The sequence below is a fragment of the Sceloporus undulatus genome, chromosome 1, assembly GCF_019175285.1.
Source record: "Sceloporus undulatus isolate JIND9_A2432 ecotype Alabama chromosome 1, SceUnd_v1.1, whole genome shotgun sequence".
Classification (NCBI taxonomy): Eukaryota; Metazoa; Chordata; class Lepidosauria; order Squamata; family Phrynosomatidae; genus Sceloporus; species Sceloporus undulatus.
Genome location: NC_056522.1, coordinates 122,462,964 through 122,478,943, shown reverse-complemented (window position 1 = coordinate 122,478,943; position 15,980 = coordinate 122,462,964). Strand labels below are relative to the sequence as shown.

At 39.1% G+C, this 15,980-nt stretch overlaps 1 protein-coding gene across 5 annotated transcripts in view; it reads right to left on the bottom strand.

Moving 5' to 3' along the window:
• Positions 1–15,980, bottom strand: part of BACH2 (BTB domain and CNC homolog 2) — a 235,152-nt gene that overhangs the window by 109,890 nt on the left and 109,282 nt on the right. For 4 of the 5 annotated variants that reach the window (XM_042464408.1, XM_042464402.1, XM_042464414.1 and 1 more), the window contains exon 2: positions 8,436–8,590. The exons of the other annotated variant lie outside the window; for it this stretch is intronic. The gene's annotated coding sequence lies outside the window, so the exon portion shown is untranslated. The remainder of the gene's footprint in view (positions 1–8,435; positions 8,591–15,980) is intronic. 5 annotated transcript variants of the gene reach the window in all.

Below are 15,980 nucleotides of genomic sequence, written 5' to 3'. Positions count from 1 at the left end.
ATACCAGGTAGATGAACACAATCAGGGAGACTACAGGCCCGAATCTATAGGACTTAAGCAGACCAGTGGAGGACAAGGAGTCTTGGAGATTCCTCATCCACAGAGTCGCGGCCAACTCCAGGGAAGTTAACAACAACAGACTTTCAGCAGGCCTATTCAGATTATGTTTAAGTTAAGAATTTTAAAGCATTGGTTGATTTTCAATATATATATATATATATATATATATATATGTGTGTGTGTGTGTGTGTGTGTGTGTATAATCAACCAATGCTTTAAAATTACACACACACACACTTTTAGCTAATGTTATGTTATTTGTGGTTCCCTGCTTCAATCCACAGGGAGAGGCAGGTAAGGAACAACTACTACTACTACTACTACTACTACTACTACTACTACTATTTCCAGGTGGGGACTACTTTGAGTCAACACTTTGTGTTGACCCAACATTGTAGTGGCATGTATGTGACCCATCTCCGTCTGTTTTTGTGCTGCGGTGCCATGTTTCTCAATCAACCTTTCACTAAGAATGAATCAAAGATTGTTATCCTCACAACTATACGTAACACTCCCCAAATACGGAGTAGTCTTGAAAATACTGGGATCCTTCAAATGTCACAAAGTGGCACACATGCTACAGTATGTACAGGGAACAGAGAGTCACAGCCAAACCCAACTTCTTGCTGCCTGTACTGGTACAATCCATAGAAAGAAAAAAAAGTTATCTTGGATACATGCAAAATGGTTTTACTAGTACATGTAATGTGCGAAGTGCCCTTTAGGAAATAATGGTTGGCACTCCAACCAGGGACCCTGGGAGTGTGAAAGAAAGATGCTCTTATGTAGAATGTTTCATGTTCCAGAGCTTTGATCTATTGTAATTTTCATTCTACAAATTCTTTCTGGGTTATCCTGGAATAAATATTTGAGCAGCTGCAAATAAATCATATATGCACACCTATGAACAGTGGCCAATATAGCGTGGGCAATACAGTACTTAAGCTTTTTTAAAGTCCTTTAGTTTTGACTTGGTTTCCAATCTAAGCTGCACATTTTCCTTTATTTGATTTGATAAACTGTTATAAATTGTTTTGAAGTGTTTAGCTTGTTTTAAAGGGACCATATGGTTTGTACTCTGCCCTCCCTGCAATCTGAGAGAAGTTATAAATATTTAAATAAAATAAGGTAGCAGCATACACAGAAAGCTTCCATATATTATAGAACAGTCTGTATCACTTCCTCACATACAAGTGGTTCATAGCTCTTAGATCACATACATTTATTACAAGCCTTCATGGCTAAGAGATTTGCCCATGGCCACTTGATAATAATTTTTATGGATGGTGAGAATTTGAATATTGGCCTTCTACAACCACACTAGCTTCTGCACTCAGAAATGGGAAGTTTAGTAGAACTGCATTTAGTTCATTGTTAATACACTTTTAAATGTATCAATTATATTAGAAGAGGAGAAATTTAACTACTAAGCTTATGTTAGATAGCTGTTTAGATTTATATTAAATGTCAATGCTAAAAGATCTAACCAGAATAAAGCTGAAAATTGCCATCTTTTGTGATTTTGTTGTCCTTCCTCTTGTCCCTGCTTACCACTGTAGAGAAAAAAGCACATGTGCACATTTTTAAACCTTTATGTCTTTTGCTTTATCCCAACACCCCCACCAACACCCTTACAGCCTCATCTTCCCCTCCCTGCTTTCTTCAGTTTAATGACTCCTACATGGATTCCAGAAAAAGACCCAAGGTTAACAGCTTTAATATTCAGTATCTTGGGGCAGATAATAAGTCTACACATTATCCAGTGTAGAACATAGGAGGCACATTTGGGTGCAAAAAACACCAACTCCTTTTAACCTGTCCTTACTACTTGGTGGTTTAAAATCTTAAACCTTGGAAGTAACTAAACTATTATACTCTAATAATAACCTAAAATGAGTTGTTTGGATCTTGTGACCTAAACATTGTGATTTCCCAAAGCTGAAGGACTAACAGAAAGCAAGAAGTAATTTTGCAATAATCCAAGAGAACTGGGCTTTAGCTGAAGAGTCGGCTTTGCATTCAGAAGATTCCTAGGTTGTTTAGCACAGCTTTTCATTTAATTAATGTAACTGATTATTAATTAAATTCTGGAATGAAATTCATGTTGAAATTCCAACTTATCACAACTTATCAATCATTTTAGTTAAAAAATATATTTAACTTCCAAAGAGGCTTTGATATGGATTTATTTCACCAATGGCTTTGTTCTCACCACTCTTTCATAAAGCCCATCTTTGTAGATCATCTAGGTCAGGGGTAGGCAACCTGCGGCCCGGCGAGGCCTTGGAACCGGCCCCAGCCCGATCCTGCCGCCGATTGCCGCCGGGGCCTTGGGCCTCTCGTGCGAGGGGCATGGTGGGGCAATTGTCTATAGACAACTCAGAAACATGCATTTATATTAACATTTTTTAAAAAATCAGCAAATTTTTTTGCGTGTCCTCCACTTTTTTTTAAAAAAAGTGTCCACCATTTAAAATGTTGTCCTACATTTGTCCTGGTTTATTTATTCATTTAATTTTTTAATTTTTTTTAAATTATTTATTTTTTTACTTCGGCCCCCCAGTTGTCTGAGGGACAGCAACCCGGCCCCCGGCTCAAAAAGGTTGCCTATCCCTGATCTAGGTGATAGTTGTTTGTTGAATGGGCTCTGTCATCTCAGCTAAGGCTGCTTCATTGACTAATGCCCTCCTAACCCAGTGTCTGAGTTCTGAACACATGGCCTTTTCTAAGCAGTGTGGTTGAACCATGTTTTTTTCATTTTTCAATAGTGTATTTTATGGTATTCTGGGAGATGTTCAGTTTTTAAAAAAAAATGTAATTAAAAAACTACATAACCCAATCCTGGTTGATGCTTCCTGATTTGTTCTGATATCTCCTTGGATTTCATGCTGCTTGATTGGATACGCTCGCCAACAAATATCTAGGAACAGGTGTCTTTAATGTGAGATAATGTGGCAGTAGAATTGCACACAGGTAGACTCCAACTATTTTGGGGAATTCTGGAGGGAGGGGTTGCCTAAGAGTTTACTTTGTATGTCATAGCAAAGAGGGTGATTACTTCTGCAACCAACCAATGAAGGTCAATTTGGGTTTTTTAAACTTAACTTTTTCACAGTATTGAATATTTTGTATACATTATTATTATTAACCTTTATTTATGAAGCGCTGTAAATTTACACAGTGCTGTACATGCAATCTTTTTAGTTAGACGGTTCCCTGCCCTCGGCTTACAATTTAAAAAGACATGACACAGAAGGAGAAGAGAGTGGTGGAGGGAAAGGGTAAGAGGTCCAGCAGTTCCTCTCTACCTCCAAGGCCTGGACCAAGGCAGATGGACTGGAGGGAGGGCTTGGCTTCATAATGGATGGTTAATCATTTTCCAGGGAAAATACATACTCTCAAGTAGGATAATGCATATACAGTACATAGCAATACAGGAAATGGTTTGATAAACAGGCACCAAAAGAACATCAAATAGTAAGCGACAATTATGCAATGCCTGAGAAGGCTTCTCTGAACAGGATGGTTTTCAACTCCGTTTTGAAGCTGGTTAAAGAAGTGATGGCTCTTGCTTGTGGGGGAAGAAGGTTCCAGGAGTGAGTGGCAACAATGCCAACCCATTTCAATTCCACATTGTAACATAATAACATTTGGAAACATCAAAGGGGGTGAAGACACTGCACAATCCTTTCAGTAAACACTAAAAAATCCTACCCTATTAATCTTTATCTATGACTGCTAGTGTTCCAAGAATGGTTACACAGTGCAATTTGAACTGGTAGGCACAAGTCCTTGCTCAAACCCTTTCCTCAGAATTTCAATTCTAAGCACATACTAGTACATAAACACACAGATGAAAAAACCCAATTTGCAGAAAGCACAGTGGTTATAAATCTCATATCACTTTCAGATGGCTTCAGATGTAGAAATAATCCAGTTTGAGACCGCTTTAACTGCCTTGGCTCAATGCTAGGGAATTCTGGGTACTGTAGTTTTGTGAGACATTTAGCCTTCTATGTCAGAGGGCTCTGGTGCTACAGCAAACAACAGTTCTCAGGATTCCCCAGCAGTGAGCCAGGCCAGTTAAAGCAGCCTCAAACTGGATTATTTCTGCAGCGTGTTTTGGACCTTAGCTACACATGGTCCCATTATTCACACTTCACTGTGGATTGTTTGTTATGAAGAACTGTGTATCGAGATACTGTACATATACTCAAGTACAAACTCATGTGCACTGAAACTTGTATACAGGGCACACACGTATGCAAAATGTGGCTTGTCCATTTTTAGCTAGTGCATCTAGATATAAGCCACTTGGGGAAAGGTGTTAATTTAGATGAAGAGGCCAAATATATGACCAAAAAAAACCCCAACACATTTATACACATTAGGAAAAACACACAGACTAAAGGCAGAAAACAGCAAGAAACAGAAACAGAATCTTCATAAAAAGCACAATGAAAGCTGTCAAAAGTTTAGTAACTATAGCCTTCCCAAAATAAAATCATATAAGTGACAACTTAAAAAATTAGAAACCAAATTTGGAAATAATGTCTAGGAATGCTAGAGAGCCTTTCTTAGGAAGTAATGTAAAGCAAAAAAGATAACGTTTCAATCATGCTTCATCTGTCCTGCTCCACATTCTGTATTCTGCACTCTCCTACAAAATGTGTGGGAAACATTCTCCTTTTACAGGGCTAGCAAGAAAGCAGATGCACTCAGGCTGAGTAGTCCTGCCAGAATCCCACCTCTCCTACCTATCACTTTTGCAGGATTCTTTGTAGAAAGATAGCCAAGAGCCCCCAGCCCCCCTCCCCCCAGAGAGGAAAAGGACCACTGTTCCATGTCAACCAAATGTAAAAAACTAGGGCTGAGAAACCTCCAGGCCACAGGTCTAACCTGACCCATGGAGATTTCCCCATTTGTCCTGTAGTAATTCCAATACCATCTCAAACTCCTCCTCTTAAGCCTTCCCCTCCTAGAGGCTCACAGGAAGAGGAATCCCTACCTTTATCACTGATCAGCAATTGGAGTTAATAATAGGGATTCTCTTCACTCCACTGCTCTCCCTATTAGGGCACAGGTGAAGCTACCCAGAGAAAGGCAGGAGTCAGAGAAGTGCTTCTTCAGTCACCACTTTGGTCAGCGTATCTTTGCTTCCTATACATTGTTTGCACGTTTGACTGCCTATAGTTGCCATTTATATGTTCTTACTTTGGAAGACTATACAGTTGGGCCTCTACATTTGTACCTTTGACTTTTGTGGATTTTATTATTTGGGGAATTGATTAATATGTTCTCTCTGGGAATCTCTAGATCCTCCAATACAACTTGACCATAAGTTCACCATAGAGTTGCCTTAGTGGATCTACAAATTCCTCTTATTCATACAGGAGAGAAAAAAATTGGGAGGAGTACAACTGAGGAAAGAGGAGCACCAAAGCTTTTTTTAAAATTCCAAACAAACCAGTACAAGCTGTCCTTCATAGCTTGTTTGTCTTTCCCAAGTTCTTTGAGTTTTCTGTTGTTCTACTTTTAAATTAGCTCTCCCAAGCGCAGAGTATATTTTGCACTGCTCCCAAAGCACTATGTACTCAACAAACACCTTCAAAGACCACCACCCACTTGACAGCTAACAGGGAAACACTGAGCTGCCTCTAGTATTTTTTTTTTTTGATTAAGCAACAGAGCATGGCAAATGCCTTCCAACAATACACGTTAGTTTAAAAATAAAGTCAAAACATGTAGGCCATGCATGAATTGGTCTAAACACAATGGTACTGCCCTCTGCATGACAGACTGATGGGAAGGAGTGCTTTCTAGCAGGAAGCAGAATGTAGCCTTCATGACCACCTTCAGCTGCTCCAATTTTCCAAGCTACACATTCTTGTGGAAGGAGGACAGCACTTTTACTGCTGGTTCAAGACACCATTTACAGAAGCCATTTGGAGGAGAGAAAGTCTCAGAACATTATTTTTCTCCCTTTGTAGTAAACTATTTACAATATTGTTTTTGGGTGCCTTGAAGTCATTTCTGAGCAATGGCAACCTTAAAGCAAACCTACCATGGGTTGGTTTTTTTTTTTGCAAGATTGTTCACAGTGAATTTGCCACCATTATCTTTCTCTGAGGCCGAGAGAGTGACTTGCCTAGGTTTAACCAGTGAGTTTCCGTGCTGAGTGTGGAGTCAAACCCTGGTCCCCAGAATCGTAGTCCAATGCTCAAACCACCACATCTCACTGGCTCATTTACAATGGATTATTGTATAAATGCATCATTATAGGTTGAATAGGTGTTACACACATATTTTAACCATATCAGAACACTATCCATAAACTCAAGCCATGCCTAAGAGTTTTGGAAGAATAGGGGACACTGATCAGTGGGAGAATGTATGCTCTGCATTGATAGGACCCCAGGTTCAATCCCCAACACCTCCACCATAGCAAGCAGGTGACAGAAGATTTGAGACTCTGCTGTGCTGCTGCCAGATTTGACATTTCTAGATGGAACGGACTGAGAGTTTAGCACAGTATAAAACATATTCATATGAAGTATTCAGTGGTTTGAAATAGGAGCCTTCTGGCCTAGTACTCAGAGAATATAATTTGTATGCACACAGAAAGAAACATATCTTTCTTTCGTGCTTTTTAATTGGCCCAATAACAATATTACTGTTTTGTGGATTTTGGATTTTGTTATATCTTTGTGTTTTTTGTTTTTTTTTGGTATACAACCACCACTGCTGTCTATTTTTTTTAAAAAATATATATACCTTCTCATTATTCTACTCAGAAACATCCAAATTAAATACAGTATGATGGAATTAGTTATATAACTTGAACAGAAAAGCCAAGTGCCTTCTTCACATTCAATCAGGACAGTTCTATATTGAAAAACATATGCAGCCTATGTTCTTGACATATTGTTTTTGGCGCTGACATCCAGTTAAAAGAGAGGGAAAAACTATAAGGAATTAGTAGCAGGAAAAATACAGAAGGAAACACTTTTAGATATTACACCAATGTTTGACTTCCCCTGTCTCATTCTGAGAACCCTTCCAAAGTTTTTTGGCACACTAGGGTTGCACCTGCACTACAGAAATAAGCTAGTTTGATACCACTTTAACTGCCATGGCTCACTGCTTTGGAATTCTGGGAACTGTAGTTTTGTGAGACATTTGGCCTTCTCTGCACAATAAACTACAAATCCCAGCATTCTATAGAATTGAGCCAGGCAGTTAAAGTGGTGTCAAACTGGATTATTTCTGTAGTGTGGATGCAGTCTAGGGCAGTCAGGGTGAGGACATTCTGACACAAAATGAACCTTGCAGAACCTCCATGATAATTTGGGTGACCTCTCAATTTATGTAGAAAGGCGGCCGCAATGAAAGCTGTGAACACATCCCTGCTTTGATTTTGGCATAAGTGGCACCACTCAAGTCATCTTAAACAGCCTTCTAATGTGTCCATTAGGTACACACACACAGTCATACTTGACACACAACTTATTACGGAGTGGTTTAAGCAAAATCAGTTTCTGTCTCTCTGGTCCAAAACACAGTGAAGAAATAATCCAGTTTGAGACCACTTGAACTGGCTCACCGCTGGGGAATTCTGGGAACTGCAGTTTATTGTGGCACCAGAGGTTTCTGACAAAGAAAGTTAAATGTGTCACAAAACTTCAGTTTCCAAGATTCCCTAGCATTGAGCCAGGGTTGTTAAAGCAGTCTCAAACTGGATTATTTCTCCAGTGTGTTTTGGAAATCTGATTGCTATTTGTACAGTAGTCATTGTCTGAAATCTACCATTTAGCTGGCTCTGTAGCTGTCTTACTTTTCAAAGCTTTACAAAACTGATATGCCAAAAAATCTCAATGGCTGGAGATTCCACAGTTGGTGATTGTTAAGAGTTGCCAAATAGTGGAAAAAACAAGACTAACTGAACCTAGTTGATTTGCATCTTACTGCTGGAAAAGTTTATAAAGTGATCTGTTAGACAATGTATACTTTCAACATCTAACAGTGGAATATTACATTTTTTTTAAAAAAAAGCCCACACCAACCTAACACATTTCTGAGACAAATACTTAAGCTATTTATAAAGTACTTTGTGCCAAGCTTTCTGTGGCAGAAAAAAGTACTTAGGAACCCCACAAAATGACAAAATTACATTCTCTGTTCAATTTTTAAAGAGACAATAATAGTACTTCAGGATCAATTTATTCACAGCCTAATGTTATCTGCAGAATTACAGCTTTTAGGTTACTTTAAACAAGCACTCTATGGATTGTCTGTTTTTTCCCACCAGTCAGAAAGAAATATCTTTTTTGTGCAGTCTTGTTTTTGATGAAAAAGGAATCAAAAGCGGCACTCACATGTAACTTTCCCAGGATCTGTGCTGGCTAATATTCTCACGAAACAAGGAAATGGATGAATGGCAAAATTAATAGGTTACAGCAATCCATTAAGATATGAACGCCTGAAGATTCACAGGGCAGGCTTATGGCAGCTCAGCTTTGCTGGTGGCAACCTAAAATGTAACAAAAGGTCAACATAAAGAAGTTTAGAGAATTGAGGCATTCAATAGTATGTGCTTTATTTCTCCCTGAAACATCCAAAATTAAAATTAATTACAGCTATTGCTCTTTTGTTTTTAGTGACTCAGAAATGAGTCAAGAAACACCCATTCAGAGGATGTTTTTGATAAAGTATAAAAAACAGCCATATAATAACTCCAGAAAAATTTCTAGTCTACAATTTTTTTAAAGTAGAAAGTTTGCTTGAATCTCCCTGTGTTAGTCATTTGTGGGTTTTTTCCCCCAACCAGTTAGTTAGCTGTTCTGTATAGCTACAGAGTTTTGTATGTGAAACTGAACAGATACCAAGAAAAATAAAACTTTGCTAACACACCCCCTTTCTTTGATACTTGCCAAAGGAATTAGCAAGAAACTACTTGTAAGCCTAGTAACAACATCAATAACAATTTTGTACTCCCACCTTATATCATGAGATCTCAATCTCAGGTGGCTTACAAATAGCATTAAAACAGGTTAAACAGGTTAAAAACTGTAAGAAAGTATAAATAAGCTAAAACATATTAAACAATATAATATGTTTAAAAAGTTTTAAAATATTTTTAAAGTTTAAAAATTATAAATAATTGAACAGGTAAGGTCAAAGGCATGTACACACACACAGAGGAGGAGCAAATATAAAATGGTAACATGCTTCTTACAACTACTTTCTTCCTAAGTTACTTTAGCTTTTGGAAGCATTCCTTTTTATGGTTAACAAAACCAATTTTGAAGTTCTAGTTCATGTGGAAAGCCTCCACACACCCATGAAGCTTTACACTTCAGACCTGTTGCTTTTCACATGACTAAGGCCCCATACAGACTGCCAAAATAAAGCTGCTTCGGGTCACTTTGGAGGTATGCTGTTTAAATGAAGCACGCATCCTAAGAGTCCGAAAGCTGTGCCAAAGCTGTGCTCCAGTCCTTAGGACTGGATCGTGACTTTGGTGTGGCTTCCGGACTCTTAGAACGCATGCAACATTTAAACAGCACACCTCCAAAGTGACCCAAAGCAGCTTTATTTTGGCTTGTCTGTATGGGGCCTAAGCTGCCAATGGCAAGAGCAGAAGCTGTGTGCTCCCCAGTGGCATCATGAGGGTTGGGGTCACCAAGTGCTGTAACTAATAATGCCCCCCCTCCCAACTTACCTTCTCCCATACCACACCATACAGAATCCTTAGTCATTTTTTTGTACTAATGTTACTTATAAATAGTAATTCCTGTATATCACTGAATGTCATGGCAACAGTTGTGGCATAAACAACTAGCAAAATTAAAATACCTTTAAGTTACAATATTATATACACATCCTAAATGTATTTACATATACACTTGGCTCTCCACATTTGCGAGAGTTAGGGGCACAAGACCCCCCACAGATGTGGAAAAAGCATGAATAACTCCTACCCGCCACAGATGCCAGTTAAAGGGAAGGGTAGGAAGCGGAGCAGGCATGCACAGAGTCTTCTTTTTCCCCTGCCCTCCCATTCCTTTAACTGGCTCCATGCCCCGTTCCTGGCAGATGGATACCTGCCTTGCCCAGGCACCTATCTACCGGGGAAAGAGCGTTAGCTCTTAGCGAATCAGTGCCTGAGCAAAGCAGGCACCCATCCACCTGGGAAAGAGCCTTGGCGGGGATGGCTCCATCTTCTCCAAGGCTCCCAGGTGGATGACTGCCTGGGCAAGGCAGTCATCCCTCTGCCTGGGAAAGAGGCTTGGAGGGATGGATCCATCCCCTCCCCTTTCCCAGGCAGATTGGTGCCTGCCTTACTCAGGCTACCATCTGCCTGGGAAAGGGGCAGGGTTGGCACTTGCACCCTTCCTGGTTTCTCCCTCCTGGGCCTTTTCCCCTTAGGGGAAAAGCCCGGGAGGGAGGAGGAGGAGTACGTGAGCACCTGGCCTTGACCTTGCGAATAAATAAAACTGTGAGTGTCAAGGCCATGAATGTGGAGGGCCAAGTGTACATAGTTTCATGTGGCTAAAGCAAAAATTTGGTAAATGTCATGCTTTAAAGAAAAATTAAAATTTAAAATTATACATTTTTTTTAAATGGGGGCATCTCCATTCTCTTCCCACTGAGCCTTACCCCCAGAGCTCCAGTGTTTTAAAGGGATGCAGGTGAACACTACAGCCTGTTTCTGCCAAAAGGCAGATGTTTGGGGAGCAGTGGTGTCAGCCCCCTTAGGGTATCACCTGGTGCAACCTGAACCCTCCACAGCCTCCCTAATGATGCCTCTTCCCTCCCTTCACTACATGTTTAATTTGCTCTGGAGGACAATGTCTGAATATGTCTTTTTTCAGCCATACAGTAGCGAAGGATATGTTCTTACTGGCTGGAGGATTCTGGGAGTCTAAAATATCATGTTTCCAGTTTCTGAACAAGATGCATTGTGAACAATGCTCTGCTACATGTAGACTGCCAATTTCTCATCATCTGTTGCATCCTACCAAATATATGAAGTGGGTCTATCGAAAAGCATTTCACCTGGGGTAACATGAAAGCTCTCCCTTTCCTGATGGCTCTTTCACCTATATAAATCCAAACATATACCCATATAAATCCAAACATACACATATACATATGCTGGTAACTAAATGCATGTGTAGAAAGCAAACCTCATCTATAAATCAGAAACAATAGTAACCAATGAGACAATCATTATAAAGTTGCCTGAAAAAAGCCATTTCCCTAATGAATTCAAATAACTGAATAAGCAAATAATCTAGCCTCAACTGAAATTACCTATTTTTCACTACTCCAGAATTTCTTTGTGTGTGAAAATGGACCCCTTGTTTGACAACTATTCCAATTTTTTCAGAAATTGTTTGCCTGTTCATTTACATTATATTTTTTTACTCTCAGCTCACTTCACATCTCCCTGACACTTTGATGCCATTGTATACATATACATGTATGGCTACACAGTACTGTGATATTGTCCCAACAACCCCTATCATCACTTCTTGGCTGGATTTCCTCAGTGAACAATACAAATAAGATGAAGACAAGTTGGGGAGGGGTGAACAATCAACAAGATACACAGTTAAAATGTTTATGTGTACATGTGACCTATTTCTAGCCTAGGAAAATTGCTATTTTTGCCTGGAAAAACACACTGGAAAATATTTGATACAATATATAAAGAGTACAGTATAAATGTAATTTACAATTACAGTTGCCCCTACGTTTTCATGAGGGATCTGTTCTGGACACCACCACCACCCCTTGAAAATGAAAAATTGCTGCTATTCAAGCCCCATTGCCTTGAATGGTGGTGCATGCCCGGAGGTACCCGATGGTGCTTCCTCAATTTTGCCCCCCTCCATTTGCCACCCACAAATGAGCGAGGGACACAGATTCCAAGTCTGGGAAAATGGAGGGGCAACTGTACATTATAGGAAAGAACAGCGGATATGGAATACAAAGTCAAGCCATAAAGAGGTGGGGGCTATGGGGAAAAGACTGCAAAACCCATGGTCAACATTTTAAAAACCTTTTTCTCTGACAGATGCAAAATTGCAGTTTCTTTCTGAATAAAAAGAGAGAACTATTATATTTATATTTAAGTCAAAATAAAATGTAAATAAAAAGTATAACTTGCTTTTCCAAACCAAACTAAAATTTCCAGAAGAAAATACCACTGTACTAAAATGTTGGAAAGGTAGATGGGGATGGGTAGTTGGGCTACAGATGTGCTGAGACTCTACAGCCTAATAATCACATAGGTAGCAAATCTGTGTCTCAGCTGTACAACTTCATGCTTTACATGAGAGCTTAAATGACTGAATGCCCTTCCAGAGAAAATGTGTAAAATTCAATCCACTAAAACTTAATCCTCCATTGTTTGTTTCATTTGTTGCAAAAGGGCAGTAGAAAAGGCAGTAGAAAGAGAGGAAGACCACATGGCAGATAGTTATAGACGCAATCAGGAAGGCCATGGGCCTGGACCTGCAGGACCTAAGCAGAGCCATTGAAGATAGGGGGATGGATATGTCTCATTCACAGTCACCAAGAGTCAAGGTCGAATTGAAAGCAGTAAACCACAATAACCTCTCTCCCCCAATAAGCAGGAGCAGCCCCTCTTGGGACTTGGTACCTGAAATGGAGGGAAGGTTTTGGATGGGGCACAAAAGGCTTCGCCCCAGGCAAAAGGAGGTATTTGCATGTGTAAGCCACTTTTACACATACAGTATGTCAATAACAAGATCTGACACAGTGTGTGAAAAAGGATAGCTTACTTTTCATTTGCAGCTGCATTCCAAATGAAAATTATTGTCCTTTTGGCTCTAGTGGGTTTCCCCCACTGCAAAATTCCAAGGCAGGAGAGGAGGTAACCATTTTTGATCAGATGGAATATCAGAACTGGAAAGATAAATGTCTCCTCACTATGCACTGTATTCACACGAGAATCTTCCCCTGCCACACAACTCTAATTAATACTACATACTGTGGAGGAAGTGTAGCATGTGGATTGGACCCTTAGATGTAAAGGAAAATGATTCCAGTTTAGCTTTCTCTGTGACAAACTAGCTTTCCATGTGCTAGTTTTCCATCTCTCCCAATCCTTCTTTAAGTGAATAATCATTTCATAATATGAAACAGCCCAGTAGTGCAACTCACTTCAGTGTGAACTTGGCCTATGGGTTTTTGGAAGGTGTGATTGATGTTCACTGCCGAAAAAGCACAGGACTGCATCCCAAACATTGCATTCCCCTTCTGCAAATGTCTCACTCTCTATTTCATTCCCTGTGTTCCTTAGATATCCTTACGCTACAGAAAGGGAGCCAAGGCATATCAAATTTAACACATGATCTATAATATGAAAGCAGGAATTTCTCAGCTCAGGGGGTCAAGCTAGGGTAAGTGGTAACCTAACCTTGCCTCAATGCATTCCTAAACACCTGTGTCTTATCCAAATCCATTACACATCTCTTTTTTATACAACCCCCCCCCCCCGAAATGTGGGAATGATTAATAGAAAACATTTCCTTTCACACTCCAAAAACAAATCACCCACAAGAGGAACATGCTTAGGTTAACAGTCACTTAATAAAATACAGTTATCAAGTGAATTGGATCAGAGTGCCTTTATCCAGTGCTTCATATGCTATCTGAATTGGAAAACTGGCTACCTTTCCCCCAATGTTCCAGGTTCTGGCAATATATTTGTGCCTGTTAACTATAACCAATTCCTTTTCTGGAAAAAACTCTGCAAACAAGCAGCCAGTGGCCAACAAACTTGTCCATGGACCACCACTTCATGTATCACTACCTTAATGGTTAATATCAGATAGATCCAATGGTATGCAGTTTTATTTATTAAAGTAAGGGTAGCTATAATCAACATGTCAGTGAAATAAGATACAGACAGGTTTTACCCAAACATCCAAAAGGTAATGTGCACATCTATATGTGTGCTTTGCCTCACATGTAGACAAATAATATGCTAAATTTATGTGTAAATTCTGCCTTTATACAGCTCCACCAACAGTTGCACTCTATTGAAATTTTAAGACAGACAGTGAAAAGGCATATATTTCAACATGTTTACTGTGATTTGAGAGGGTGGGATTCAGGGGTTGTGAATATTCTTGTTCAGCTGTACTCAAGGTGGCTTACAAGTTAAAACATACATAATAGTTTAAGAATTCGTGCAATGATTAATTTCTTTATTTTATAATATTGATTTAATTATTTTACTTTAAAGAAACTTTGTGGGGGGGGAGTGACATATTTATCATCATGGTTATTACAGTACATGGGAGCAAAGGGTGTTAGCCATGAGGCTTGCCAAAAGCATTGTAAGGTTTATATCTGAGGGGACTTCCCATCTCTTATTCTTAGTCATTAGTCTACATAGGTTTTCACAGTACTGCAATCATATTTGGTGTTGCTGGTATTGCTTTCACTCATTAGTATTTCCAAAATATTTCATTTCATTTCTTACTGTATGTAAGGGTTCTGATTCTGAAAGTAGATGCCTGAAGGGTCTTTTACATTCGTCTAATGCAATTAGACTCATGACAAAGGAATATTAACAAGTTAACTTTTACAAATGGGAAGATCCTGACTTTCATACCATGTTTTATGAGCAAATAAAAACCCATCAAGGCAAATCTACAAAACCAAGAGCCTATGCTGACAAATTACTTTAATCATTTGTTTATATGGATAGCTATATGTTTTGTTGGTATAGCTTTTATCTGAACTAAAAATGTTTATTTATACATGACTTTGCTTTTCAAGGATATTTTCCACTTGGTTTTCAGGTCCCTATCATTTTTATGTTTCTTTTGTTGGACTCCTCCCCTCTAATTATAAGAGATTGTGGAAAAAAATTGATAGGGAAGTGAAAGAGCTGCAAAATATTACACAATATTTTATTTGCATATAGAGCACTGCTTTCAATAGGTTTCATTTCCCACTATGACATCATCAACCTACTACATAAGTCTCAGTTGGCTAAAATCACCCATATGAGCAGTTTTATTACTTTCATTATAATTTGGCCTTGTTTGCCCTCAGGGACTTTATCACACAGTCAAATCCAATTATGCAGACAGGATCATGATATTGTTCACTCTGATCACTGAGTGGCTGGGATCAATCTAGGAAGATATCCCAACTAGGAAAGAAAAATTTCATAAGGTTTTCTCAGGCAATGAATATTCGGAGGTGGTTTGGCATACAGGCCTAAACTCAGTTGTTACTTCCAACTACAACAGACTTACCAAATCAATGGGAATATAACTCCAATGAATGTGAAAAGAGGAGGAAGGCATGAAAAAGTAGTATATTTCAGTTTAATTTGAAATGAAAGTAAGAGTCGGCATATATAAAATGACAAAAAGGAAGGGGAAAACTTCAGCCAGATTAATACATCCTCTGATATGTGTTGCACTGACTGACCACATGGCAAGCTGGAGAGTTTTTGATAAACAGATGATCAGCTCAGGTTTAATATGGTGTGTGTGTGCACGTGTCTCTCTCTCTATATGCCAACTATATGCCAACCCCGAGTTGTTTTCTTGCTGTTTGTCATATGCCATAATACTAAAATTTCAGTGGAAAAATAAAATGGAAAATCTATAAAACAAGCACACAGAATTAACAGCTCCATTCAAAGGTTCTTGATTATCACCTCCAAAGGAAAAAGACCACATAGCAGTGAGCTTCCTTACATTCAGCTTCCATGTCAAAGAAGGCTTCTTCTGTAGCAGCTTTGCTCAATTTGGTGCTGTCCAGATGTGTTTGGTGGGAGCATCTGTATAATTGTTTTTGAGAATGCTAATCTATATCAGACCTTTGAAAGTTACTTTTGGGGGGCTACAACTCCCAGAATGCCT